Source organism: Saimiri boliviensis, chromosome 4 (assembly GCF_048565385.1).
Source record: "Saimiri boliviensis isolate mSaiBol1 chromosome 4, mSaiBol1.pri, whole genome shotgun sequence".
In the NCBI taxonomy this organism is placed as follows: domain Eukaryota; kingdom Metazoa; phylum Chordata; class Mammalia; order Primates; family Cebidae; genus Saimiri; species Saimiri boliviensis.
The window spans coordinates 57,767,291-57,793,310 of NC_133452.1; the positions used below are offsets into that span (position 1 = coordinate 57,767,291).

The 26,020-nt window shown below is 41.9% G+C and overlaps 1 protein-coding gene across 2 annotated transcripts in view; it reads left to right on the forward strand.

Annotated features, from left to right (window-relative positions):
• Window positions 1–250: 250 nt before the first annotated feature.
• The window catches only part of FYN (FYN proto-oncogene, Src family tyrosine kinase), a 145,337-nt gene continuing 119,567 nt past the window's right edge, over window positions 251–26,020 (forward strand). The window contains exons 1-2 of one of the 2 annotated variants that reach the window (XM_074397592.1): window positions 251–7,906; window positions 19,653–19,722. The gene's annotated coding sequence lies outside the window, so the exon portion shown is untranslated. The remainder of the gene's footprint in view (window positions 7,907–19,652; window positions 19,723–26,020) is intronic. The other variant, XM_074397590.1, reaches the window with a different exon arrangement.

The following is a 26,020-nucleotide window of genomic DNA, read 5'->3' on the forward strand; positions in this document are numbered from 1 at the left end:
CTAGAGAGACTCCTCAGTTTACTGATAATTCAGAGTGAACGATTTATTCCCTGATGGGTCTAAGTGGCTGGTTCTGTTGAATTTTTATATTCCAGCATTACCTACCCCATCATTTCCCTAGCCAACAAATGTCTCTCTCTCTCTCTCTCTCTCTCTCTCTCTCTCTCTCTCTCTCTATATATATATATATATATATATATATACACACACATACATACATATATGTGTGTGTGTGTGTGTGTGTGTGTGTGTGTGTGTGTGTGTGTATTTGTTCAGTGAAACTACGTGTTGTAAGAATTGCCATTTATTCTGCTTCCTGATGAGGACGGAAGTTGCGAGGTTTGTCCATATTTAACAAGGACTGGAAATGTCACCCGTGGCTGCCATTCCTGCACATATGCACAGGGGAGCTGGCATGTATGGGGCTCGTACTTAACAAAGATGGAGAAGGTATGGGTGCAGGAAGAAGGGAATTGTACAAGTGACAGCCCCACAGACAGAGAACAGTAGAGATGTTTGTTCAGGTGATACAAGAAAAATGGAGAGCTCCCTTGAAAAGCTACCTAATTCTAAATAAAATGTACACAGCATATGGAGCTCTGCCTTGATGATGAAGGCAGTGGTTTACCTTGGAATATGTAAACTCAGTACCCCCTTAAATCTGAAATACTCTAAAATCTGCTGTGTGGGAAGTGACTACTGAGCCAGGAGATCAAGATACTACCCCGTTGTTGCCAGTGGTTCGAGAGCTGCTTGGCCACCTGTAGCATCACCAATGGTGCACACAGAGTTTCCAGATCTCTCCGGTATGAAACTAGACCCTCAGCAGCTGAGCATACACATCCTCTTCCTTCTGCCACCGTGCATCTAATCCTTAATGTTGTGGACTTGCAATTTGTTGGCAGAGGTCCTTCCACTATCTGTGAGGCGTCAGGATAAAATGTAAGGAAGTGTAAGGTGACTAAGTTATGAACAAGCAAATAGTGATGAGACTTTCAGATTCAAGTTTTGCTCTATTTTTTCAAATCACGGAAGTTAGGCATTTGCCATTTATCCTTGTCTCTACTGCAGCCCCCACGGGCTGCTATCCTCCAGGGATATCAATAATCTGGCATTTGGTTTCCCGTGAGAAGAGTTGAAGAGAGAACTGGAGGCATGGGCAGGAGAGGGTTAAATGTAAAGCTGGGTTTCCAGACATTTGAGGCAGAGCTTTGTGTTACTGCAAAATAACCTGTTCATTAGGAATTCTGCTGCATCATCCTTGGAACTTAAATTCCCATTTTCATCCTAGTGGGTATTTTTGTAAGTCAGTGAATAGTATTAAGTTAAACTCTGAAAAAGTGGGACGAGCCTGTGACAGATTTAGGAAGCACGGTTGCAGTCGTTCCTGTTTTAGATTATAGTAAATTCCTTCTTCATGCAGCTCACTTTTTGTGCATTTTCTTTTCCTCCCTTCCTCATATTCATGATCCGTTTGGCAGTGGTGTCCATCCCTCCTGCCCCACTCCCGTGAGTGGCTGTGAGGACTTGCCCCGCCCAGCCTCCCACAGCTGTAGAGCCTTGTTTCTCCCAACTCCCCCTCCTCCCAAGTCCTTCCTGCCCTGTGCTGAGACCTGTGCCTCATTTTCCAGCTCTTCTGGGGTACGGTGTCATTACTTGAAAGAAAATTAGAAAGCATTTTACGTTGTTTATTATAGATCATTAATTGAAGCTCCACTAAACCCAAGGAATTTATTCTCTCATTGATGTGTGTATAACTCCTATTAACATTAATAAAGTTGTTTAGGATCAAAGAGCCAGCAAAAACCCATAATAGAGGATGCATTTTGATCCTGCTTCACAAAGTGACTCATTCCCACAGGGCATCAACAAGCATTTTAAAGATAATTTTTACAACTCCCTTTTAAAAAGTACAGCAATTGCTGAATGTGTCATAGCACACTCATGTCCTACAGAATATACCTTGCCAGTTACTATTTGAACAGGACTGCCCCACCCTGGTTGGAAGTTTCGAGGTTTGTCCATATTTAACCAGGGCTGGAAATGTCACCCGTGGCTGCCGTTTCTGCACATTGCCACAGGGGAGCTGGCAGCTATGGGGTTCGCACATAGCAAGGATGGAGAAGGTATGGGTGCAGTAAGAAGGGAATTGTACAAGTGACAGCCTCACAGACAGAGAACAGTAGAGACATTTGTTCACCTGAGCCATTTATGCCCTGCCCTTCCTCAGTGGTTCTGGACAGGCAGCATCATGACACAGAGAACCTAAGGGTTGGGGGATTTTAGTCCAGATATTTGTGAAACTGTCTGAACCTATTAATACCATTTACCAATCCTTCCTATGATGAAAGGCCCACAAGGAAACAGAAGATATCAGAAATGAATAGTACGTAACTGGGAAAATATCCTTCATTTTCACGTAAAAAGTGAACACTAAAAAGGGGTTAGAGTTGCACTTTCTCTGTCCATGTATTGGTACACTTGTTATTAGCTCACCTCAATACCCAGTAAGGGGAAACATCTCACCTAAATGCATCCCATTTTAATGTCTCTGTTTTTTCCTTCTCTCCCCACCTCTTTTTCCACCTCATCTTCTGATTTTTTTTTTTTTCACAAATGTTCCCAATGTTTGGGAAATGAGTTGAGTTTGGGAGAGAGACAGGAGATATCTGTACATTTACGTCTGATTTGGACATACAGTTGGCATCCTTCCTGTGCCCTTGAGTCTTAGAAACGTTAAATTTTTAAAAACTTGTTTATTTTTGAACGTTGCTTTTTTAGAATCACCCTTCCTCAAAAGTAGAGGAAAAACTGTAAGCGAATCTTACTAGATTTTTGAAGCGCTCATCATAATTGAACTATTTCCCTAATGACCGGTAGCATCTCACCTAGATTTGTCCTTGTAATGGTTACTGAACTTTTCAAGATCTTTCAGTTCCCCTTTACTTTTGACTGTTGTTGGAAACTTGGGTATTCATTTCTGTCATTGTTAATCTGGATTTCCAAGGAAGAAAAATATGAAATATCCCTTTAATCACTGAACTTTACTTCCAACCCTTTATTTTTTCCTAAAGAGTAAATATACAATTTTTGAAGGAAGGAAACAACAGTAGCTATTAACATGTAGAATCCATCTGGCACTGTAGAGATAAAAACAAGCCCAAAATGCTTTTCACTTATTCTTCACCACAGTGCCATGAACTGGGTCAGGATTGTCCTTGTTTTACAAATGAGGCAGCTGGAGCCAGAGAGGTGAAGCCAGCCTTTTTCAGAGCCACACATCCAGGGAGGGTCAGAGCCCCGATGAGGTAGGAGAATTGAGAGCATGTCTGCACAGTTAACTATCCAGCTCAGACTTCCACTGCATCTTTTAAGGATCAGGGTCTGTAAGACAGTTGTCAACTCGATGGGTCATTTGTTCCCAGGGACCCAATTTGACCCTCTGTTACCTAACAGAGTTCCGGGAGCATGACGGGCACTCAGTAAATATTAAATGAATGTATTGTCAAAGCCAAAGAATTCACTAAAACTTATCATCTCATCCTGGGGACTGCCTTTGGCCACTGCTGAATCTATTTTGAAATTTCTTTGCAGGTGAGTTTAGAAATATATAAATATATTTATTTAAAATAACCTAACCAGAATTTGTAACATATGCCAGTGTGGTTACACTCTGGTTACACTTTAGTCACCTCTGGTGACTAAAGTCTTCAGCAACTCACAGATGCACAGTAGGGGTACTATGTGTATACTTTCTCTTTGATTTAAACTTATTTCAAGAACATTTTATTTTTTCCTGATTTTAAAATTTTCATTGTAGAAAATTTGGTAGGCTATAAAGAAGAAAATGAAAGTATCTCTTAGTCATACCATATTGAGATAGCAATGTTAAGATGTATTTATTTTGCCATTTGGGGGAGGGGCTGTGTGTGTATCATATATACATAAAACTTTGATTTTGACCACCTTGATTCTTTCATTTAATATTAAATTGTGATCATTTTCTAATGTAATTGAGTAACTGAAGTTTTCCATTGTGTGAGCAGACTAATTTATCTAAACATTCACTATCCTATTACTATGCAGTTAAATATTCTCTTATTTGATATTATAAATAATACTGCAGTAAACATTCTGGAATGAAAATATTTGCTCACTTCTCTGGTTATTTCTTGATGAAAGGATTACTAGGTTTAGTGAAAATATAAAAATTCTGTACACAAAATGTTATAAATTAAAAGCAAAAAAAAAAACACACACAAAAACCTTAGGAAAAATGTATTTGCCACAGATACATTAAAAATCTTAATATTCCACACCCTGGTTTCCTTTCACTCAGCCTCATTTTTTTTCTCACATCTTCGTAACCAATCACTCATGCTAATTGCTTAGCCATTGTACTAGTATCCTGTTTGATTTCACTAAAACCGTTTCAGTTAAACATTTATTTCTGTTCTCATGACCTTGATACCATTCAGCATGATCTGTCCTCCTCTACTGAGACTTTCTGAGGATTGTCTGACCCTTGTCATTACATCTGAAAATCCCTGGGCAACTTCTGTACATCTTTCTTGGAAACAACATTACAAAAAAAATAGTAAATTCAAAATACTATGTACTATGCCAAGCACTGAGGTGGGTGTTTTAAGGTATGATATGGCCCCTGCCATTGAGAAACTTCCAGATAAGACATGACCACATGACAGGTAAACCTGAATACAAACGATATTAAATAAAATTGCAAAAAATTTCTGTTTAGTAATCCTGACACAGCATCTTCTGTTTTCTACAATTTCTGCAATTTCACTGTGCCTTCAACCCACCTGAATCTTACCTTCTACTCCCTTTACCCATGAGGGGATTTCAGTCAGCATGGTGTGGTTACATCATTAAGATTTCTTATCCACGGCATCACTATCCAGGCCCTCAGAACAGGGCCCGGCACATAATATATGCTCAGTTAATTTACTAGCTATATGATAAAAAAAAGTATGCATTTTTTTCTTCAATTGGAGACTACCAGCAAACAGTTATATACAGTCACACATTGCTTCAGGGCAGGGTTACATTCTGAGAAATGTGTCGTTAGGTGATTTTGTCATTGTACGAACATCATAGAGTACATCTACATGGTATAACCTGCTACAGACTTAGTCTTCATGGTATAGCCCACTGCTCTTGGTTACAAACCCGAACAGCGTCTTACTGTGCTAAATACTGTAGGTAATTATAACACAATGATAAATATTTGTGTATTTAAACATAACTATACATAGAATAAGCACAGTATAAAATAGCAGCATTGTAATCTTAGGGGGCCATCGTCATCCTATACGTGGTCTGTCATTGACTGAAGTGTCATTATGTGGCACATGGCTGTACTTAGATTGGCAATAAACATAATTAGAAGGGAACGTTTGTGGCAGTCAAGAGCTCTAGCTCAAACGTCAGACTAACGAAGGTTCTAATCCTGGGTCTTCAACTTACCAGTTTTGTGGTCTTAGGCAAGTTAAATAATTTCTTTCACAACTGAAAAAATAGGGATAAAATCTAAGCCATTTGGTTATTAATAAGGATAAAGTGAGGTGTATGTAAAGCCTAGCCCAGAACCTGGCACACAGTGTTTAGTAAATCTTAGCTATTATTATTTATACATCTTTTCCCTTATTTATTGTCAGACTACAATCTCAACCTACTCTCAGGAATATAGACACGGAATTGATACATTATGAGAAATAATGTGTAAGCTTCGGAGTCATTTCTGCCTCTGCAACCTCAGTAGGTTACTTCTGGTTGCTTTAGTTACTTTATCAGGTGAAGACCCATTGTATGGGGTTACTGTAAGGACTAAAATGAAATAAAGTATGCACAGTGCCTAATATGTTCAATACCCTTTTTTCTTTCTGTGTCTTGATTCAATTAGAACACCCTTTTGTTTGTGATTTTGCTACGAAGCATGTATGTCTCTCCCTCTGGTACAGTGTTCTTCCATTTATTTTGGTGTGACACACAGAATTTAATACATTTTAATATCACAAGTCTATCATGCACATGTGCGAGTCAAAAATAATGCTCTGTGTGAGGCCTGTACTAATTTGCTAGGGCTTTCATAAGAAAGTGGCATAGACTGGGTGGCTTCAACAACAGAAACTTATTTCCTCACAGCTCTGGAAGTTAGATGTCCAAGATCAAAGTGTCAGTGGGTTTGGTTTCTCCTGAGGCCTCACTCTTTGGCTTGTAGATAGCTGTCTTTTCCCTTTGTCCTTACATGGCCTTTCCTCTGTGTGTATCTATGTCCTAATCTCCTCCTCTTATAGGGACATCAGTCATACTGAGTTATGGTCCACCCATATGACCTCATTTTAGTTACCTCTCTAAAGGCCTGTCTGCAAATACAGTCATATTCTGATGTGTGCTGGGGACTTAGGGTTTCAGTCATGAATTTTGCAGGGATACAATTCAGTTTATAACAATGCCCTTGATAGTTTTCTCTTTTATTTCATTAAATGCTGGGCACAACCAACTGTGTTAAATTTTGTAACCCATTGAATTGACTAGGGACCACAGGTTGAAAGGCTTTGCTTTAGTGGGTTGTGTTGGTTTTCCCGTTAGTGTGAAATTGAAACCAGCATTAGGACCTGCCTTTGACTTATTGTGGAGACAGCCCCAGAGGCACAAAACAGTCAGAATCAGAGTGGACATCCTTCTGCAAACAGACATCACCTTAGCCCAGGGTTGGCAAACATTTTCTGTAAAAGGCCAGATAGTGACTGTTTTCATCTTTGCAGGCCATACGGTCTCTATCAAGACAATTCTGCTGTTGTAGTGTGAAAGCAGCCATAGACAATACGGAAACGAGTAGGCATGGCTATGTTCCAGTAAAGCTTTACTTACGGACACTGAGATTTTAATGTCGTATAATCCCCACGTGTGATGGAATAATCTTTTGTGTTTTTTACCATTTAAAAATGTAAAAACCATTCTAAGTTCAGGAACTATACAAAAGCAAGCAGCAGGCCAGATCTGATCCGCAGGCTGGGGGTTGCTGACCACAGCTCTTGCTGGTAGAGCCTCGGTCTTCTGGCTGCAGGCTGTCAAGGAATTGGTCTGGGTGGTGTTCCTCTGTCCATGTAAATTTTGAACTGATTATTATCTTATTTGTCCCTTGTGAGTCCTCTGTATTTTCAGAAAGAAAATCTCTGTGGCACTCATGATTAAAAGTTATGTAAAAAGCAAATGTTATCTTCTTACCAGAGAACTCTAATTAGGGATGGTGGGGACCTTCTTAAAGGACCCACACAATTGTTTGTAAGATGGTGAAGTTAGGAATAGATATGTCACCGAAAAATCTATGCAAAAACAACAGAGCTTGAATTTAAGGAGGGCTCTCCTCTGGGAAGCTAATATACAGGGAAACTGAGTGACCGAAGAAAGGCCCAGGTGTCCTCACGGTGGATGAAGGAGAGCAGCTCAGTGGCAGGGGCCCTGCCCTAGGTTCTCCTAGGTAGGGGCAGCCTGGAGGATGAGTGAGGTCTCCTCCACAGTCCCCTCATGGTTTCTTTCGCAACCCAGAATGCAAGCCAAGGTGTGTGGCTGCCTCTCACTTCCTGTGGGGGCTACCTGCAGTCTGAGCACGCCCATCTCAGCGCCTGAGTAGATCTCCTCCCCTCCCAGAGGGTCCAAGAGCACAAAGATGTCTGAGAAAGCCAGAGTGTGGCCACATGGTTTCTATGCTCCAAGGGATTTATTTCAGTGGTAGGAGGAGCAGCTGTGTGGAGCACATAGATAATGATAATGGATTGACTGACCAGAAGCAGGAGAGGACCTAGCAGAAGGCAGACGTCAAGCTGCCACAAGACTGGGGGACAGCCTGGGTCGTCTTCTGTGTCACACTGACTGCTCTCAGGTGGGTCAAGACTCCATACCTCATGACTATATGTATTCCAGAGGGGGATCTAAAGAGCCCCAGAAATTCACAAAGGTGGGAATGGTTATTTTTGGTATTTCAGACTGCTGGAAATTACGTTTTTATCCACAGTGATGGTATAAAGGTAGGCTGAGCTGTTGTTTCTCTTGGCAGGAGTGAGCTGATCTAATGGACTGACTCTGGAAGAGCAATGTTGAGTGCCTGCTTTGCACCACAGAAGGAAAACCCCTTTGTCCCAAGGGCTTTCCCATCTGGTGTTGCACAGACATTAAACCAAGGCCCCAGGAAATGGTTTTTGACTAACATAAAAAACAAAATGGGCTTGAATATCCAAAATTTCACTTTAAAAAATCCGTAAAATAAAATTTAAATGATTTGAATTATTTTATTTTGATACTGTTTGCTTCATGCCATCCTAACATATAATAATAAAATAGCTTTGGCCTGACAGTCATCTTAAGTGAATAAAAAAATACAATTTAATGAAATGGCACTTTTAAGCTTTTAGTGCAGCAAATTTTCGAATTATCTTGCTTAAATTAAATTGCTGTGCTTTTTTGCTTTCAGTACTTATAAGAGCTCTGTTTTGTTTCTGGTGTCACTGTGTTAGCCCTGAGATGATTTTTTTAAATTGAAATATAGCATTTATGCAGAAAATGCACAAATTGTTAAGTGCACTGAGAATGAATTTTCACAAAGTGAACTCTCCTTTGTAACCAACAGCCAGGAGGAAAAAGAATGTCACTCAAACACTAGGAGTACCCTCAAGCCCCCATCCAGTCCCTATACACCCCAGTTTCCATCAAGAGTAACTAATAACATGACTTCCAACAAGAAAGGTTGCTTTTATCTATTGTGAACTTTTTATCAATAAAATTGTAAAATTTGCACTTTCTTTGTCATAAAAGAATAACATATTTGAAAGATACATCTATGTTGTTATGAGTTGTGGTTTGTTCATTTTCATTGCTGCGTAATACTGTTTAACAATATCAAAACGTATTTAGCCCTTCTCTTGTAAGTGGCCTTTTGAGTTATTTCAAGTTTGGGGCTATTACAAATAGTACTGGCAGGATCATTCCTGTCATGTCAGTGGGTAAGCATATGTAGCATTTCTGTAGGATAGACTCTGGATGGCAGCATCGGAGATCACAGGATGTGTATGTTCAGTTGAAACTGCCAGTTATAAATGGACATGCCTACTAGCAATGTATGAGAGTTTCAGTTGCTCTGCATCTTTACCAGTACTTCATGATTTTAGTCTTTATCATTTTAGCCAATCCTGTAGGTGTATTAGTAATGTGTTGTGGTTTTAATTTGCTTTTATTTGATGGCTGAACTAGAGCATCTTTTTATATGCTTATTGGCCATTTGGATTTTCTTTTCTGTCTTCTCAAGTGTCTGTTTTTCTATTGGATTGTCTGCTTTTTTTCTTACTGACTTTTAGAGTTATTTGTTGTATATATGTATTGCAATTATGTTCACCACTGTGTGGCTTCCCTTTGATTCTGTTGATGTCATTTAATGAAGATATTTTTAATTTTAGTATAGTCCATATTATCATATTTTTTCTTCATGGTTAACACTTTTTTGTATTCTCTTTTAAGAAAAATCTTTACCTATTACAAGGTATGAAGGTGTTCTCTATGTTTTCTTCTAAGAGCTTTATTATTTCGCCTTTCACATTTAGTTCTGTTCTCCATCCACAATTGATTTTTGCATGGTGTAAGGTGGAAATTAAGAATCTTTTTTTTTATATGGACATCCAGTATATTAATTTCCTAGTCTATTGTAACAATGTGCCACAAACTGGATGGCTTAAAACCACAGAAATTCATTCTCTCATGGTTCTGGGCCTAGGAGTCCAAAATCAAGGTGTGACCAGCGTCATGGTCTCTCTGATGAAGGCTCTAGGAAAGAGTCCTTCCTTGCCTCCTCCCAGCCTGTGGGGGAGGCCAGGAATCCTTGGCATTCCTTTGTTGGCAGCTGCATTGCTCTGACCTCTGTCTCTGTGGCCACACGGCTGTGTTCCCCACATGTCTCTGTCTAGATTTTTTTCTTCCTTTAAGGAAACAGTCATTGAATTCAGAGTCCATGCTTATTTACTATAACTCATTTTAACTAATTGCATCTGCAACAACCCTATTTCCAAATAAGTCACATGCTGAGGTACTTGGGGGTTAGAACTTCATATCTTTTGGGGGGACACAGTTAAATCTGTACCACCCAGTGAACCCAACATTTATTACTTTTATTTTTATCCATTTATACATACTTTCATGTATTTATCACTTCATTGTCACCTTTGCATTTTAGTTGACTGTGTAGCTCTATTTTTGGGTGTTCTATTTGTTCTCTTGGTCTGTCTATCATTGCACAAATGCCACACTGTTGCTATTGCTCTGTAATGAATCTTGATATCTGGTAGAGTTAAGTCTTCTAGCCCTGTTCCTCTTGTTTAGGATTAACTTGACTTTTGGCCCTTTGCATTTCCTTATAAACTTTAGAATATGCTTGTCAATTTTCATCAGAAACCTAGTTTAAAAAAAAAAATTGACAGTGCAGTTAAGACACAATTGTGAGGAGAATCGACATTTAAAAATATTGAGACTTCCAGCCCATGTACAGGACACAACCCTCTATTTAGGTCTTCTGTAATTTCTCTCAATAATGTTTTGTCATTTTCAGCATAAAGTCTTACATATCTTTTGTTGGACTTATTCCTAGGTATTAGGTATTCTTTTGACGGAGATTTGTGTTGATGAAATAAAAAACCAAGAGAGAGAAGGAAGGCTTCTACCAGGTTTACTACTTCACATTATTGAGGAATTTTTCCAGGTTTACCAAGCTTAGCAGAACTGAGAGTCAAATCAAGATCTCACTGACTCCAAATCAGAGCTGGGAAAATAAATCAATTATTAGTTTAAAAGACGATGTTACTGAGATGATTCAAAATATGGGGTGCTCAGGTGGATAAAACAGGTCTTTGGTAGGGAACCCCTGGTCGATGCCCTTTGTCACCAGTGTTGCAGCATTGAGAATGTGCACGTAGGATGGAATGGATGCTGAGACAAGACTCAGATACTGGGTAAGGGTGGGAGACTTGATCTGGGATTTTCAGTGTTCTTAGGACCTTAGAGGTACCCAGAAGTACCAGGTAGGCCAGGAGGATGGCCATGGTGGTAGGAGTTTGAGTCCTTTCCCTCCTACCACCAAAGCTGTTCTGTTGCACTTTTATCTAATATTTTGAAGTTGAACCCTTCAAAAGTGTGTGTGTGTGTGTGCGCGCGCGCGTGTATGTGTGTCTGTATCTAAGGTTCAGAACTACCAATCACAAGAAAAGAATTTTTTTTTTTTTTTTTGAGAATAAAATGTTTCCCATCATAATGGATTCTTCAGGTATGTGGTGTTCTAGCTGGATGGTTTTTAGCATAATTGTTACACATTTGGCGTGGATATACACACACAGTGCTGGTACTAAAGAATAGCTTAAAAACTATCAGACTAGATATTCTTTAACATTCCATTCAGCCTCAGGGTTCTGGGGTTCTGATAGTGTAGCCAACTTGTACAAGGTTGGCGCACATCTTTATTAACCTTGATCTTGGCAGCATTGTGATGCTGTGTGCATTTCATGGGCCTTCCCCGGAGCCACTCCAGAATTGGAGGGACTTGGGAGTAGTAATCTGGTTGGAAGAGAGCTAGACTTGTCCAGCAGCCATGCTTGCATCATAGCAAAGCAGTGTTTCTGTTCGGACTGCGGATTGCAGATCTTAGGAACAGCTTAATTTAAAAGGGCAAGTCAGAAATAATTCAAGTACACTACAAAAACAGAGTCTTTGTTTTATTTTCTTTTTTTGTGATACATTTGATCACATGACAGGAACTTATTACCAGTAAGAAAGGAGAGACATGATTTTATAACTGTATACTTCATTCTCTTGAGTCTCATAGAAGCAGAATCGTTTTTTCCTCCTGATAGTCAACTGATTATTCCAATGGCATTTAGTTATTTTATTTCTTCCCCAAATAAACCGGGTACCTGTGGCCTTAAGGTTGAAATATAGTAATAATAATATGAAATGAGGTTGGGTGAAGTGGCCTGTAATCCCAGCACTTTGGGAGGCAAAGGCAGGTGGATCACCTGAGGTCAGGAGTTCAAGATCAGCCTGGCTAACATGGTGAAACCTCATCTCTAATAATAATACAAACATTAGCCACGTTTGGTGGTGAGTACCTGTAATCCCAGCTACTCGGAAGCCTGAGACAGGAGAATTACTTGAACTTGGGAGGCGGAGATTGCAGTGAGCCTAGGTCATGCCATTGCACTCCAGCCTGGGTGAGAGAGCAAGACTCCATCTAAAAAAAAAAAAAAAGTAATAGTAATAATATAAAATAATATTAGTACTACTGCTGCTGCTACTACTACTATTACCTGGGGGTTGATGGGGATTGGAGAGGGGGAACTAAAGCCCCGCCCCGACCCATCCAGCCATCTATTTGCACGACTCTGCATATCCATGTGTGCCAGTGAGCCCCAAATCTTTATCTCTGTAGTCCAGCTTCAGAGCCATGGATGCTGGGACCCCTGCACCTGGCCTCTAGGGCGGCTGAGCATGAGCTTGTATTGGTGCCTTGCTCAACAGTGAGCCTCTGATTCCCTCTTGTCCTGGCAATAGCCAATGAGAAGAGAGCAGCCAGCTTTTTGTAGTTTGACCTTCCTGCCCCCCCGTCATTCTGTGGTCAATAATTCCCTTCTGCTGGCTGAGCACCTTCCATGCTCATGTCTTTCTCTATTCATCTCTCCTTCTCCTCCTCTTCTCTCTCTGCTGTTTACTCCCACTCCAGCAAATAATAAAACAACAACCACAACCTTGCTTGAGTCTGCCCGTCTTATTGGAGTGTAACCAGAAGGACTCTGGCCCCCCTGCAGGCAGGGGAAGCAGATGGGTCAGCGTTGCCTTCTCAGAGCACCCCTCCCACCTCCCTCGCACCCCCTATATCCAGTGAAAGGGAAGTCAAAAAGTAAGCTCAGTTTCCTAGGGAACCCTGTATTTTCTAGTTCCCATCCTCCTTCCTGGCAGTTGGGCTTTGTTTGTGTGCTTCCTTGTTTAATGGTTTGTTTCACCATTTGGAACTCTTTAATTTTTCAGACAGTCAAGTTTGGGCTTGCAGAGAATATTGTAACATGGCAGGTTGCAGGACTAAACTGTATTTTAAATTGACAGTTATTTTTGTGCACAAGCTTCCCAGCTTGTACCTCATGTTGCACAGGACAGCCATAGGCACAGAGAGCTGTGGAGGGGAGGGGGAGTTCATGCTCCCTGTCCCCCCTCAGCACCATTCTTTGCTTTTGAAACTGAGACTCAACAAAGACTCACACAGTGGTTCCTTAGCAAGTGGGCTCTGCAAGTGTGTGTTAGCTGTATCATCAATGTACACACACCAGAGAAAGAATTGGAACCTCAATTACAAAACATATGTAATTTGGTCATAGAGGTGAACGAAAAAAGGTTGAAGTCCTTTAAATGCAAAAGAATGACTAGAACTGTCTCCTCTGTGCAAGGGATTGAGTCAGACACGATGCCGGTAGTTTGAAGACACATTTAGCCTGGGTTCTTGCCCTCAAGGAGCTGGCTATTTTCCTTGCAGCAGATAGTGTGAAAAGTTGTGCCATAGAGGATAATATTAGAGTAACACTAGTTCTCGTGGAGGAAACTGGGGAAGAACTTCAGGGAGAGATTTATACTGGAGTTGGCTTGAGGGGCAGGTTGGTTCTGTATTCTTGCAGGTGGAGGTGAGGGCACAATAAGAGAGAAGAAATAGGACAGGTGAAGGCTCAGAGGAGGGACAGTGTTGAGAACAGTGCTCTGAGAAGGCAAGGCATGAGGGAGGAGGAAGAAATGAATGATACTGCCGACGAGATGGATTTGGAATGATGGTGGATGGCTCTGATGGCAAAGCTGAAAAGTGTGTGGAAGTCATTGGTCTTTCTAGCAGCGTCAAGCCCTGAGTTTCCTGGGAGCTGATTCAGTCACTACAGGGGAAGAGATCCAGTGTGCCAGCTGCTCTCGAAATTTTAGAGGAGAGAGCAGCTCCTCCCATCTTCATTTTGTATACAGGATATTGTCTGTCTTTTGAGAAGGGTTCCACTTTAAGAGAAACTAAAACCCATTGGAATATGCATGAGACTCATTAATTTATTCAGTCACTCAGCAGATATTATTAAATGCCTATTGCATACCAGGCCCTGTACACGAGGTTGTATTGAAAGACCATTGAAGGTGTTTGAACTGGTCAGTTGCCTGGTAGCAGGCATGCTGGGTCTTGAGTTAAAATCCTATCTTTGCTACCCACTAATCATAAGACCCTGGGCAAGTCTCTTGGCCTCAATGGACCCATTTTCTCATCTGTAAAGCACAGGGCTGGGCTGCTAAATCTCTCTCAGCTGAGACAGTCTAGGAGCAACATGAGAAGTGCTGTAACCAGAGTGTGTGTGTGTTGGGAGCAGGGGAAAAGAGAGGCCACAGTCAGCGAGAGGTGATGATGGCAAGAGCTTCTTCGAGTCTGAGTGAAGCCTTTCATTTATTCTTTCAACAAACATTCCATACTCAGTGCCAGCCACTGTGCTGAGCATCGGGAAAATCACAGTAACCAAAACAAAATATGTGCCCTGAAGGCACTGTCTGTATAGGGGGTGAGCAGAGGAACTGGGAACACGGGGGACAGATCTAGAGATGTAGTGTGAAACTTACCCCATGGGATGATAGTTGGGACAGTGGAAGTGTATGTACCAGGAAAGAGATAGCAAAACAGTATTGAGAGAGAATGAGTTCTGAGGAGCTAGAACCTGGGAACATCCTGTGGAGAAACAATCAGTGTTCCACTCCTTGATAGAAAGCGCGTTCTTCATCAAGTCCATACAACAAACCTAACTCCAGAAATATGCTCTTGTGGCTAAGAAGTTAGGACACACCAAAGAGATAATGTCCATTCAGACATCCATTTCTCCTTGACTATATCACTTCTAGGTGCGAAGCAGGATTAGACCACAGCTACATATGATATTGTGTAATAGCTGGTCTCTTTGGTTTCCTCAGAAAGATTTTCAGTAAGTACCAATGATATGTATAAAATTGTACGGGTGGCTGCCTGAGTGAGCTGCCAGCCCCCTAAATCTTTTCTGAGACCAGCTGGCTCTTTTCTTTTTTTCCCTTTTCCCCAAGTAATTGGAGCAGATCCAGAAACAGATTCAGAGAGCCTCAAGCTTTTCCTTTTTTACCCTTCAGTAATTACATGTCACAGGTTGTCTTCCCTGTTAGAGTCTCAAGCTGAGCAATTAGTCTCCCATTGTCTTTGCAGGAAATGACATATCAGTGTGGCTTCTGGGGAAGGCAACTGTTGACCATCCTGGTTAGAATAATTTGGAAAATGTTCAGCATTTCCTCAGTTAATCATTTAGACTGGCTGATTTAGAAAGCTTTTGGAAATGTACCATGGTTATCAGAACTGGAAGTACTATTGGGGCAGTTCCCTGAGCAAAATGAGTCTCTGAACTGTGGCTTTTGATCTCTGGATGTACTGCCTTGTCCCACGTGTGACTGAGCCCAGTGCCTTGGCATTCTGTTCTTTTTATAATGCTTTGTTGGAGACTGATTAGTCAGGATGTTTTGCAGCTGCAGGTAATTGAAAACCCAAGAAGTCCTAAACAATAAGATATATATTGGAAATCCAGAGATGCCACAGACTTCAAAGCCAACCTAATGCAATAACCTACACTCTGCTTCCCTGTCTGTTCTGTCTGTGGGCCAACTTTATCTTTATACTGGAGCAACATAGCTGTGGAAGTTCTAAGCATCGCATTCCACATTACTTTAAGAAGGAGGAAGCGTCTCCCAAAAGAGTGAGTAGAAGCTTCCAGAAAAACTTTCTTCACATCTCATTGGCTTAAATTGGGCCCCATGGTTATACTTAAACCAATCGCTGGCAATAGGAATGGTTATCTCTTGGATCAGTGCTGGGCCACATGCTTATACTTAAACCAATCATTGGCAGTAGGAATGGGTATCTCTTGGATCAGTGCTTCTCAAATTTTGGTGAGCACGAAGATCAGCTGGGGAATCTTGCGCAATCAATTCTGATTCAGTTGGCTTGGGTGAGGCCTCAGCTGACAGCTCTAACGAGCTCCCAGGTGATGTGAATGTTGCAGGTTAGCACGCTGCAAAACCTTGACTGTCCCACCCCTACTCCCAGCCAAAGGTGCTGCCATGGGCTCATGGACACTGTGGGTAAAGAAATATAGGGGCTCTGTTGGGAAGAGGAAAGAGGGAATGACCACATGCAGATGAGAACTATATTAGAGATGCTTGTTTTCAGTGTGTAATTTGCATTTGAACTTTAAACTGGGAGCCATACAATACTCTGTAGTATATATTAAAGTAGAATTGTTATGTGGGAGCACCCATAAAAATTTCATTCGTTTATTGTGATGCAGGCATTGCAGTTCTGGAAACAAAAGATGAAATAGTCATCCCACCTGTTTTGTTATCATTCAGCTTTTTTTATTAGTAATGAATACCATATATCTCAAAAAGAGCAAATTCAAAAAGGTGTGTCTCAAAAAGAACAAATTCAAATGAAATGGATTGAGATAGCCTTAAGTATAAAAAGAGTGTGCCAAGCCAGCCTTTGTTCTGTGAGTGGAAATCTCATCAGTCATGGTTATTGGGGAGGGAGAATACACCCCTACTTGTCCTAAGAGTCACTTGTCATGATATTGGGAGTGAAAAATGCTGCCAATGGTGAATTTCTGCCAAAGCAAATGGTCACAATGCCCTTATAAGTGGTTTTCAGTGGAGAAAGTCATTATGCTTTATTCATTTGAAAAGGAAGAACTGTTCTGTTATTTTGTTGTGCTTGACAAAAGATACACAGGATTCCTGAGCTGCAGCTGTTTAGGAAAAAGGCTGATAAGATGGAAGGACCAGTGTCCATCCTGAGGCTGTGCAATCACAGGCTCAGTGGCTCAGCATGAAATATGTGGCCAGGTGCTGAATAGACCTTCCTGAGATGGTCATTGTGGTAGTTGCTGTCTTGGACCTCATGTGCAAAGACAACATCACCCAGGAGGGGACGTAGAATTTCACTGTTAAGTCTATTTGGCCCACCTGCCTCAGAACCACGGACTCACATCTATGGACTATGGGAAGGTGGAGCTTGATTGTGGTCTCTCGTAGACGCCAGAGCAACTGTACCTGGCCTCACCAGCGTGAGTCACCAAAGTGCCCATGCCTAGGAAATCACCAGCTGTGTCTTGTCTATTCAAAGGACCTGAAAGGTTGAGAGATTATCTGCTACTCTGGACTAGCTGGGGAAAGCTGCTAGATTTGATGCTCCAGGAAGGCAGGCATTGTGCTTGCGTCACACAGGTGCCCTGTATAGTGACTGAAAGATTGAACAGCTAGTCTGTTCCCAGGAGATCTGTCAGTCAACAGCATGGACTAATCGCTCACTCTCAAAAGAGAAGTGTTAAACCAGACAACATTGTGTTGCCTAACTTCAGTAATTTGTAGTCTAAATATAGATTGCTTAGGTGTCCCATCTGGGATCTCATAGGCTGCCAAGGAGCGATGAGATAATATTAACGATTACCTGAGCTCGTGTGGGACAAACAGATTGCACCATTACCCATGGATGGACTCTTAACAGCCCTGATGAGTGCCTCTCTGCTTTGCCTGCGATAAGGCAAGGTGTTATTAGCCATGAAAGGAATTTTAAATTGGGGAAAAAGAAAGGACCTTCCCTGACAACTTAAAAGCCTGACTTTAAAAGTAGTGTATTTATTTAAAGTACCTATATCAAATAAAATATTTTTAAAAAGAAAAATAAAAAGGCATAATACTGAGTTGGGAAAATCAAGATAGAAAAGACAATTAGAAGCCAGGTGCAGTGGCTCACACCTATAATCCCAGCACTTTGGGAGGCTGAGGTGGGGGGAATCACCTGAGGTTGGGAGTTCGAGACCAGCCTGACCAACATGGAAAAAACCCCATCTCTACTGAAAATACAAAAGTAGCTGGGCATGGTGGCGCATTCCTGTAATCCCAGCTACTTAGGAGGCTGAGACAGGAGAATCACTTGAACTCAGGAAGTGGAGGTTGTGGTGAGCCTAGATCATGCCATTGCACTCCATTCTGGGCAGCAAAAGTGAAACTTCGTCTCAAAAAAAAAGAAGAAGAAGAAAAGAAAAGGCAATGAGAGTAAAGCTAGGTCTGAAAGCCAGGTCCATGCATGTAATTCAGGAGGCCAGTGAAGTTAGATGGGGAAAAACATGACCTCATCATTGTCTCTAACCCTTATCTCAAATCACACATTTCCTAATATTATGAAAGTAGCATTAGCTATTTGCCCTTAGTAGAAATTATGAATATTTTTATATTATATTGTAGTTAGAGATATTCTGATGTATCATTTATGCCTAATAGTACTTCAAAATTACAGTGGTTGTTAGACTTGTTGGAAAATGTAAGTATTGAAAGACACTCAATTCTGTCAAATATTTTGATAACTGTATAACAATATACTGTTTTTGACTCCTGTGCATTTTGTGTTAGCTTGAAGCATTTGTAAACATCATTCTGAGGAAGATGTCTTTAGACTGCCATAGCACAAAAGGTAAAGAGCCCCTGCCTTTGACAATGGCCAGGCCTCCTACCAGAGAAGGGATGGCCTGCCTAGAGGCTCAGAGGTAGGACAGGCCACTGGGTGCTGCAGCATTTAATAGGATCATGTGGAAAAGCTGGTGTGAGCATGAGTGCCAGGCTAACATGACTCGATGGTAAATTCGCAGGTAGTAGGAGGTGGTGGAAGATGCGTCTGCTGAGGAAGGACCGGCTGTGTAGGTTGTATTTGGAAAGGATGCCTTGCGCAGCCATGAGAGTTGGATGAGAAGGGAAGAAACTGGAGGCCAGGGGACCAGTGTATGCTAGGCATGGTGCTGACCAGATAGAGTGTAACAAGAATAGGGGGAAGCAACGTGTTCCCAGCACCACTGTGGGACTCCTATGGGGCAGGGCTGGGCCAGGGTTTGCAGTGGAGGTGAGGAAAGCTGTGTCAGTTTACAGACCTGAGGGACTGGGAGAATGATGATCACAGCTCAGGTTTACTGTGTGCCAGAGGCTGTTACAAGCCCTTCCATGTCATGTATATATGTTATTTCATTGATATCATATAATCCTCATAGCAACCCTATGAGGTCAGTACAATCATCTCTGTTTTACACATAATAAAATAAAGCCTAGAAAAGAAAGGAAAACTGCCCAGGGTCTCACAGCTAGCAGGCAAGAAGGGAGGATATTACTGGAAAAAAAAGGAAAGCAAAATTGGTTTGGGGGAATCTGCTAAGAGTTCAACTGTAGACATTTTTCCATTGTTCTCTTGTCTTCAAGTGTTTCAAAGGGCTAAACATTCAAATATTTATAAGCATAATTTCTGGTATATTTCATTGTCTGGTTTTTAAATTTTTTATTAGTGAGTGTTGAGATAATTTGTAAGTTGGTTTCATCTTCCTGGGAAAAACAGAGGAAGCCCTAGGTGAAATTCAGTACATTGTTGGGTGACCAAAACAGAGGAAGAGGCTGCAGTTTACAGAAGAGAAACATAATATGTATTCAATTATTCCTGTTTAATGATGTGGCTTTTCTTTTGTTGTGGTATTGTTTTTCAGGACCAGTCCTGCCGCTGTTTTAGAAGACATGTGGTGTATATAAAGTTTGTGATCGTTGGCGGAAATTTTGGTAAGCGTTGCTACATTGACTTGAGATGTCTCTTGTTGTAAAATGGTGCTCAGGAAGGGAAGCTATTGCCTGGTTCTGTGCATCTTTTACTTTTGCACTGAACTCAGGCAGAATGGAATTTTATAATTAAATGTGACATTGAATTGATGTTTTCTGACAGTATGACACTTTCTCTTGTTATTGCTGATTGTATTAAGCAATATGGAGTTTCCTAAAACGTAGTAAGTCTAGATTTAGGAAAGTTTCTGGATGCAGGTTAAAGAACACCCTTGACAGCTTACGTGCTAAGCCAGCCATGTAACATAAGAGTAATAAACTTGCAGACCAAAAGAATAAAGTCTCCAAAGCAGAGAGATCCTTGTGACCCATATATTAAAAGAAAGAGAAGCAGGCAGCCTAGGAAATGGGAAATTAAAGGAAGCTGTGATTCCAGCTTGCCTGATAGCCAGCCCACAGATCAGCATAACAGTCGTCTTTGGAGACCAAGAACATTCAATTCAGCAATCACCCAGACCTTCTTGGCAGGTAAAGAGGACGTTCTCTGGAATCAGGAGACCTGGGTTAAAAAGTTAAGTTCTGTACCTTCTGGCTGTTAGATTAACATCTCTGAGCCTGTTTCTTCTTCTGTAAAATGAGGCTTATCATGTTACCTACCTCATAGGGTTGTTGTGAGAATAAAATGAAGTAGGTAGTGCTGGAGCATAGTAAGTGCTCAATAAAGCCAGTCATTCTTGGGAACAGAGTAGGCTTATTTGAAGACTGGGCATTTCCCACTGAAGTCAAGCTACTGAAAGGCATATTTGTCTTCCAGCAGGAGGACTGCTGGGGATGGGCCGGTTACCTGCATTTGATGTTACCAGGGCATCCCAGCTACTCACCACAACCCCTCCTCCAACATTCACTTCATAAGAACCTGTGGGAACCCCTGCAATATTTATCATCTTTTCCAGCCCTGGTGACCCATTCTTAGAAAAGCTTGGCTAACTCCCTTGCTGCCACCTTCACAACTAGTGAGGTCACCTTGTTTGAGCTCTGTTCATTTTTGGAGTTAATGTCATTTTGAATCACATTTGTGAGAAAAGAAGGGTCAGGGTAGACAATACCTTTGGTTGGACCTCAATTGCCATGTTTACACTTTCATTTCCAAACCTTTCTTTTGATTTTACGTTTTTGTCAATGCTTATTACATAGCCTTCACAGGGATCCAGTTACTGGGCTGAAATTTTTGAGCTTTGACTAAAAGAATTTGGCTTTTGGGTGGGGTCTTTATGTGTGGTAGGGGAGACAAAGCCGTGGCATCGCAGATGGACCAGTATTTAAGGTCAGATGTCTATAGATGACCTTGCTCCCATTTCATAGAATCAAAGAGAGGGACATGGCTTCAGAGGTTATCTGGCCCAATCCCCTGCTAGCCAAAAAAATGTCTTCTACCAAATCCCTGATAAGGGAATTCAAATTCTTCCAGAGATGAGGAGCTTGCTGTTGTGCAAGATACCTTGATTCAGTTAAAAGGACAATTAGGGCCTACAGGGAAACCCTTGGGGAGTGGGGGGATACAATCGTTCTGTATCTTAATCATAGAGGTATTTGTGCAGTTGTATGCTTTGGTGAAAACTCACAAAACTGTACACTAGAAAGGGTGAGTTCTCCTGAATGTTAATTAAAACTGAATTTTTCAAATGCAAAAAAACAAGCATTTAAAAATTGAACAATTAGCCCTACTTGTTAAAAAGTGGGAAATGCAAAGGAGAGAGGGAGGAGGGAGGAAAGAAAAGCAATCCAGTTCTTATATTGAACTATTAATACAGTATATGTGCTCCATAGGACAAGAACTTAGTCTGGTTCCATCCTAGAGTCTTGGTGCCTGGATAGTGCCTGGTACATAGAAGGCATAAATGTGGTATTTATTGAATCACCTACAGCTCTTAGTCACCTTCGAAGTAAGTCCACTCACTTTCTAACACTCCAGCCCACCAAATATTTGAAGACACTATCCTTCCTCATTCATCTTCTCTTCTCTGGGTGAACTTACCATCTCCTGTCCTGGCCTCTTTGTCCTCTGATGCCGTTTTCACACCTCTCCCCATCTGGCAGAGCTCCATGAGGAAGCCTCTGCTTCCCCACACCTCTCCTGCGCACCTCGGCCAGCACTAGCCACTCAGCCCCACAGGTCTGGCCCAGGAGGAGCAGACGGGGTGCATTGCTTCTGTGGATGCTGTTAACAGACACCCAATCCTCCTCCTTCACAATCAGTATGGAGTGTCTGGTAATGGACCATAAAAGATTTCCTTAGTGCAGTCTTCTAAGAAAGGAGCTCCTAAAAGTAGGGAGAGTGGCAGCGCAAGAAACACACCAGGCGCAACAAATCCTCTTACAGGCCTTGTCTGAAATGAAGGCAGGTCCTGGCACCCTCAGTCTGAGACAGCATGGTGCTGTTGATAAATCTTTAGAGGCAGTACTATGTCACAGATTCTGACTCTTCATTACAAGTCATAGGAAGTTTGAAATTCTTAAAACAGGCCAGGCATGGTGGCTTATGCCTGTAACCCAGCACTTTGGAAGGTGGAGGCGGGTGGATCACCTGAGGTCAGGAGTTTGAGACCAGCCTGACCAACATGGAGAAACCCCATGTCTACTAAAAATACAAAATTAGCTGGGCGTGGTGGCACATGAGATTGCAGATCTCAGCTACTCCGGAGTCTGAGGCAGAAGAATTGCTTGAACCCGGGAGGCGGAGGTTGCAGGTTGCTGTGGGCCAAGATCACACCATTGCACTCCAGCCTGGGCAACAAGGGCAAAACTCCATCTCAAAAAAAAAAAAAAAAAAAAAAAAAAAAAAAAAAAAAAAACAAAAAGCAAACTAAAACTGGTGGGTGCCTTGAAAAGCCTAGGTTTCTTTTTTCTGGCCATGCCAAGGAGAGATATATAAACACATAAATACATAGAGAGAGAGCAGTGGTTCCCAATTGGGGTCAGTTTTGCCCTCCTAGAGGATGTTTGATAATATCTGAGCCATTTTTGGTTGTCACAACTAGGGGAGGGAGGAGGGTGTGTGCTAGTGGCATCTAGTGGGTGGAAGCCAGGGATGCTGATAAATGTCTTAAAATACATATCATAGATCAGCAGCGCACACTCAGGCACACATGCAGGACGAGCGGGCCCGAAATCTCAGCAATGCCAGGCTGACAAAACTCTGAGACTGTAAGTAGTTTTTAAAGTGTAACTGTTTAAAGTACTTATTATCTTCAAGGTTTAAAAGTTGAAATATCTTAACATTTGATTATATGTAAATATACCTCTAAAAAAACACAAAGACATTCGTTCAGAAAATCATCTGAGTGGAAGGGCTGCTAAGAGGTTATCTCTTCTATTACCTCTGACTCCAAGCAAAAAATGACCTAAATCAATTCAGACAGACAGATGGGCCTCTGACGACTTATACGGAATGACAGTCAACTAAAGATAAAAACAAGACTCATACAACATGATCCCAGCATTTACACAAAAGAGATTGTCTTGTATTTTGAATTTTAACCCCAGCTTCTTCAGATGTGTTAGTCATTCGATGACCTCTAAGATTAAACGGTATTTCAATCTGGGCTAGTCCTTCCTTTTGAATCAAGGCGGTTCTGGTGTGATGAAAATGTGCTTAGGGAGGAGAGAGATCTCATTACAGATGATTGAGATTGAGTATTTTGGTACACAGGGCTGTTTATTTGCATCAGTTTGCTAGTGACACCACAATCTGGTTTAAATGTTAGTCGCTGAGAGCTTTTTTAGCCCAGTATGGCTACATTTGCTGAAGCAGGGAGATTAAAGCAACACATGTCAATTTATGATATAGGACAACCCACTGCAAAAGACTTTACCTAATTATAGGGCCTATTTTGGGAGGGTAATGGTGCTTTTTGTGAAGTATATTTTGGGATGCACTCACTCAGCTTCTAGGCCAGTAATATATTCCCAGCAAGGGTGTGGTGTGTGCTGTGGACATAAATATTTTCTTACCAAAAGCTGTGGTATGATACTCTTTCAGCTTTACCTACCCATCATTTTTCTTTTTCTGATAGTCTTTCCTTTTGCAAGAATGCTATGAAAATGTATTCTGGAAAGCCAGAAAAGATGAAGATAAAAGATCTCATTTCAGATGGCCAAGTCCAGAGAAACAGAGACTTTATCCGTCTACTGTTTTTAAGGTGAATGGGATTTGTAGGCATTCAGGAACACTGACTAATAAGCAGAGTTGAGGGAAGTGATAGAAACACCGTGCTGGCACTAGAGCTTTTTATGGAAGTGTCTGTGGGAAAATTATCTATTTGCAACCCTGTGTGTCCCAGCCAGCACTGCCCCTGCTCCACTCCAGCCCCCAGGTGATTCTCAGGGGCCACTCCACCCCTCCCCCCACCGCCACAGGTGATCCTCGGGGCCATTTCCATGCCTTTGCTGATGGCTTATGACCCAGGGTAGGTATCTATCTGTTTTTACTTTTGTTCTTTGAGACTGCTGGCTGGGTGCGGCGGCTCATACCTGTAATCCCCATACTTTGGGAGGCTGAGGCAGGTGGATCATGAGATCAGGAGATGAAGACAATTCTGGCCAACATGGTGAAACCCTTTCTCTACTAAAATACAACAAATTAGCCAGATGTGGTGGTATGCGCCTGTAGTCCCAGCTACTGGGGAGGCTGAGTCAGGGGAATTGCTTGAACCCAGGCAGTGGAGGTTGCAGTGAGCCGAGATCACACCACTACACTCCAGCTTGGTGACAGAGCAAGATTCCATCTCAAAAGAAAAAAAGGACAGTGTCTTTCACCTGCTCTTCCTCCTCAATCCCAGCCTTTTGGTGCCTCCTTCACTTCTCTGTTAATATCTAGGACTTTTGGCCTTCGAAGAGAGGTCAGAACTTTCTGTCCGTCAGCAAAATAAAATTAGCTTCTTATTTACACAATGTGTGTACAAGGGAGGAGGACCTGAGATAAAGAGTGAAAACGGACAATTTTGTAACCAAATCCAACCAGACCTAGGGGCTGGAGAAATGCTTTTACCTAAATTCCAAGTCATGAAGGCCATGACATGAGAGCAAGAATATCCCATGGGGAGAGTTAAAGGCAGAGGCTGCCACCAGAGAGCCCTCTGAAGAGGTGTCCGTGAGTCTCCCCAAGCAGCCTCCGGGCCCCTGCCTCAGAATCAGCCTAAGAGCTCATTAAATGCGTAGATCTTGGCTCACCCCAGACTGGTGGAATGACACGGAATCCCTGTGGTGGGGGTGTGGCTTAATTCTTAACAGCCTCTCCAGGTGGTGCTTATGCACCCTAAATTGTGAGAATCCCTGTTCCAGTCTCCATTCTCACCTTTTTTTGCAGGGCTTACAGTTCCCTCTGACGTTGCATGCAGCAGTCTGGCCCAACCTCTAAGACTGATTCCCTTCCCTAAGCATCACTCACAGATTTAAAGAATAGATCCCTAAAGCACATCATTTTGAAAATCAGCCCTGTGCCTAGGAGGGTAGGGTGTCTCTTCTGTGTTACTGTGTAATCTTAATTCCTAAAGTAATTTCCACAATCATTGTATCACTTGCTCACTAAGAGGAGTATCATTTTCATTCCAGGTTAGTTTTGGCAACATTCTAAACCATATTCCTTGAAGCTGCTTTGCAGGAGGCCATCCTGCTTCTCTGCAACAATCACCCAAGTATTTGCCATCTGCTTTCAGTCTAAAATTCACACTGTGCTGTAGTTTTTATCTATAGCAACACTTAAAAACCAAAATTTCCCACTTATTAAGGGGAAACATTTTCAGAACAAGTAGCTGTCACATATTCTAGTGCATGACTAGAGAGATAAGACTGTATTAGCTCCCACCTGGGGTCCAGGTGGTTGGTCCCACCCCGCAGCCTTGCCTCTGATGGCAAGCTGCATGTGCAGATGCATATTAGGTTATCATTTGTATAGGTCATTTAGGTTTGTAAAGAGCTAGCTGGGCACAGTGGCACATGCCTGTAATCCCAGCACTTTGGGAAGCTGAGGTTGGGTGAATCATTTGAGATCAAGAGTTGGAGACCAGCCTGGCCAATATGGTGAAACCCCATCTCTACTAAAAATACAAAAATTAGCCAGGCATGGTAGCACATGTCTATAATCCCAACTACTCAGGAGACTGAGGCAGGAGAATCACTTGAACCTGGGAGGTGGAGGTTGCAGTGAGCTGTGATCTCGCCACTGCACTTCAGCCTGGGTGACAGAGCCAGACTCCATCTCAAATAAAAAAGGAGCTGAAGCACATTTGATCTTCCCAAACCA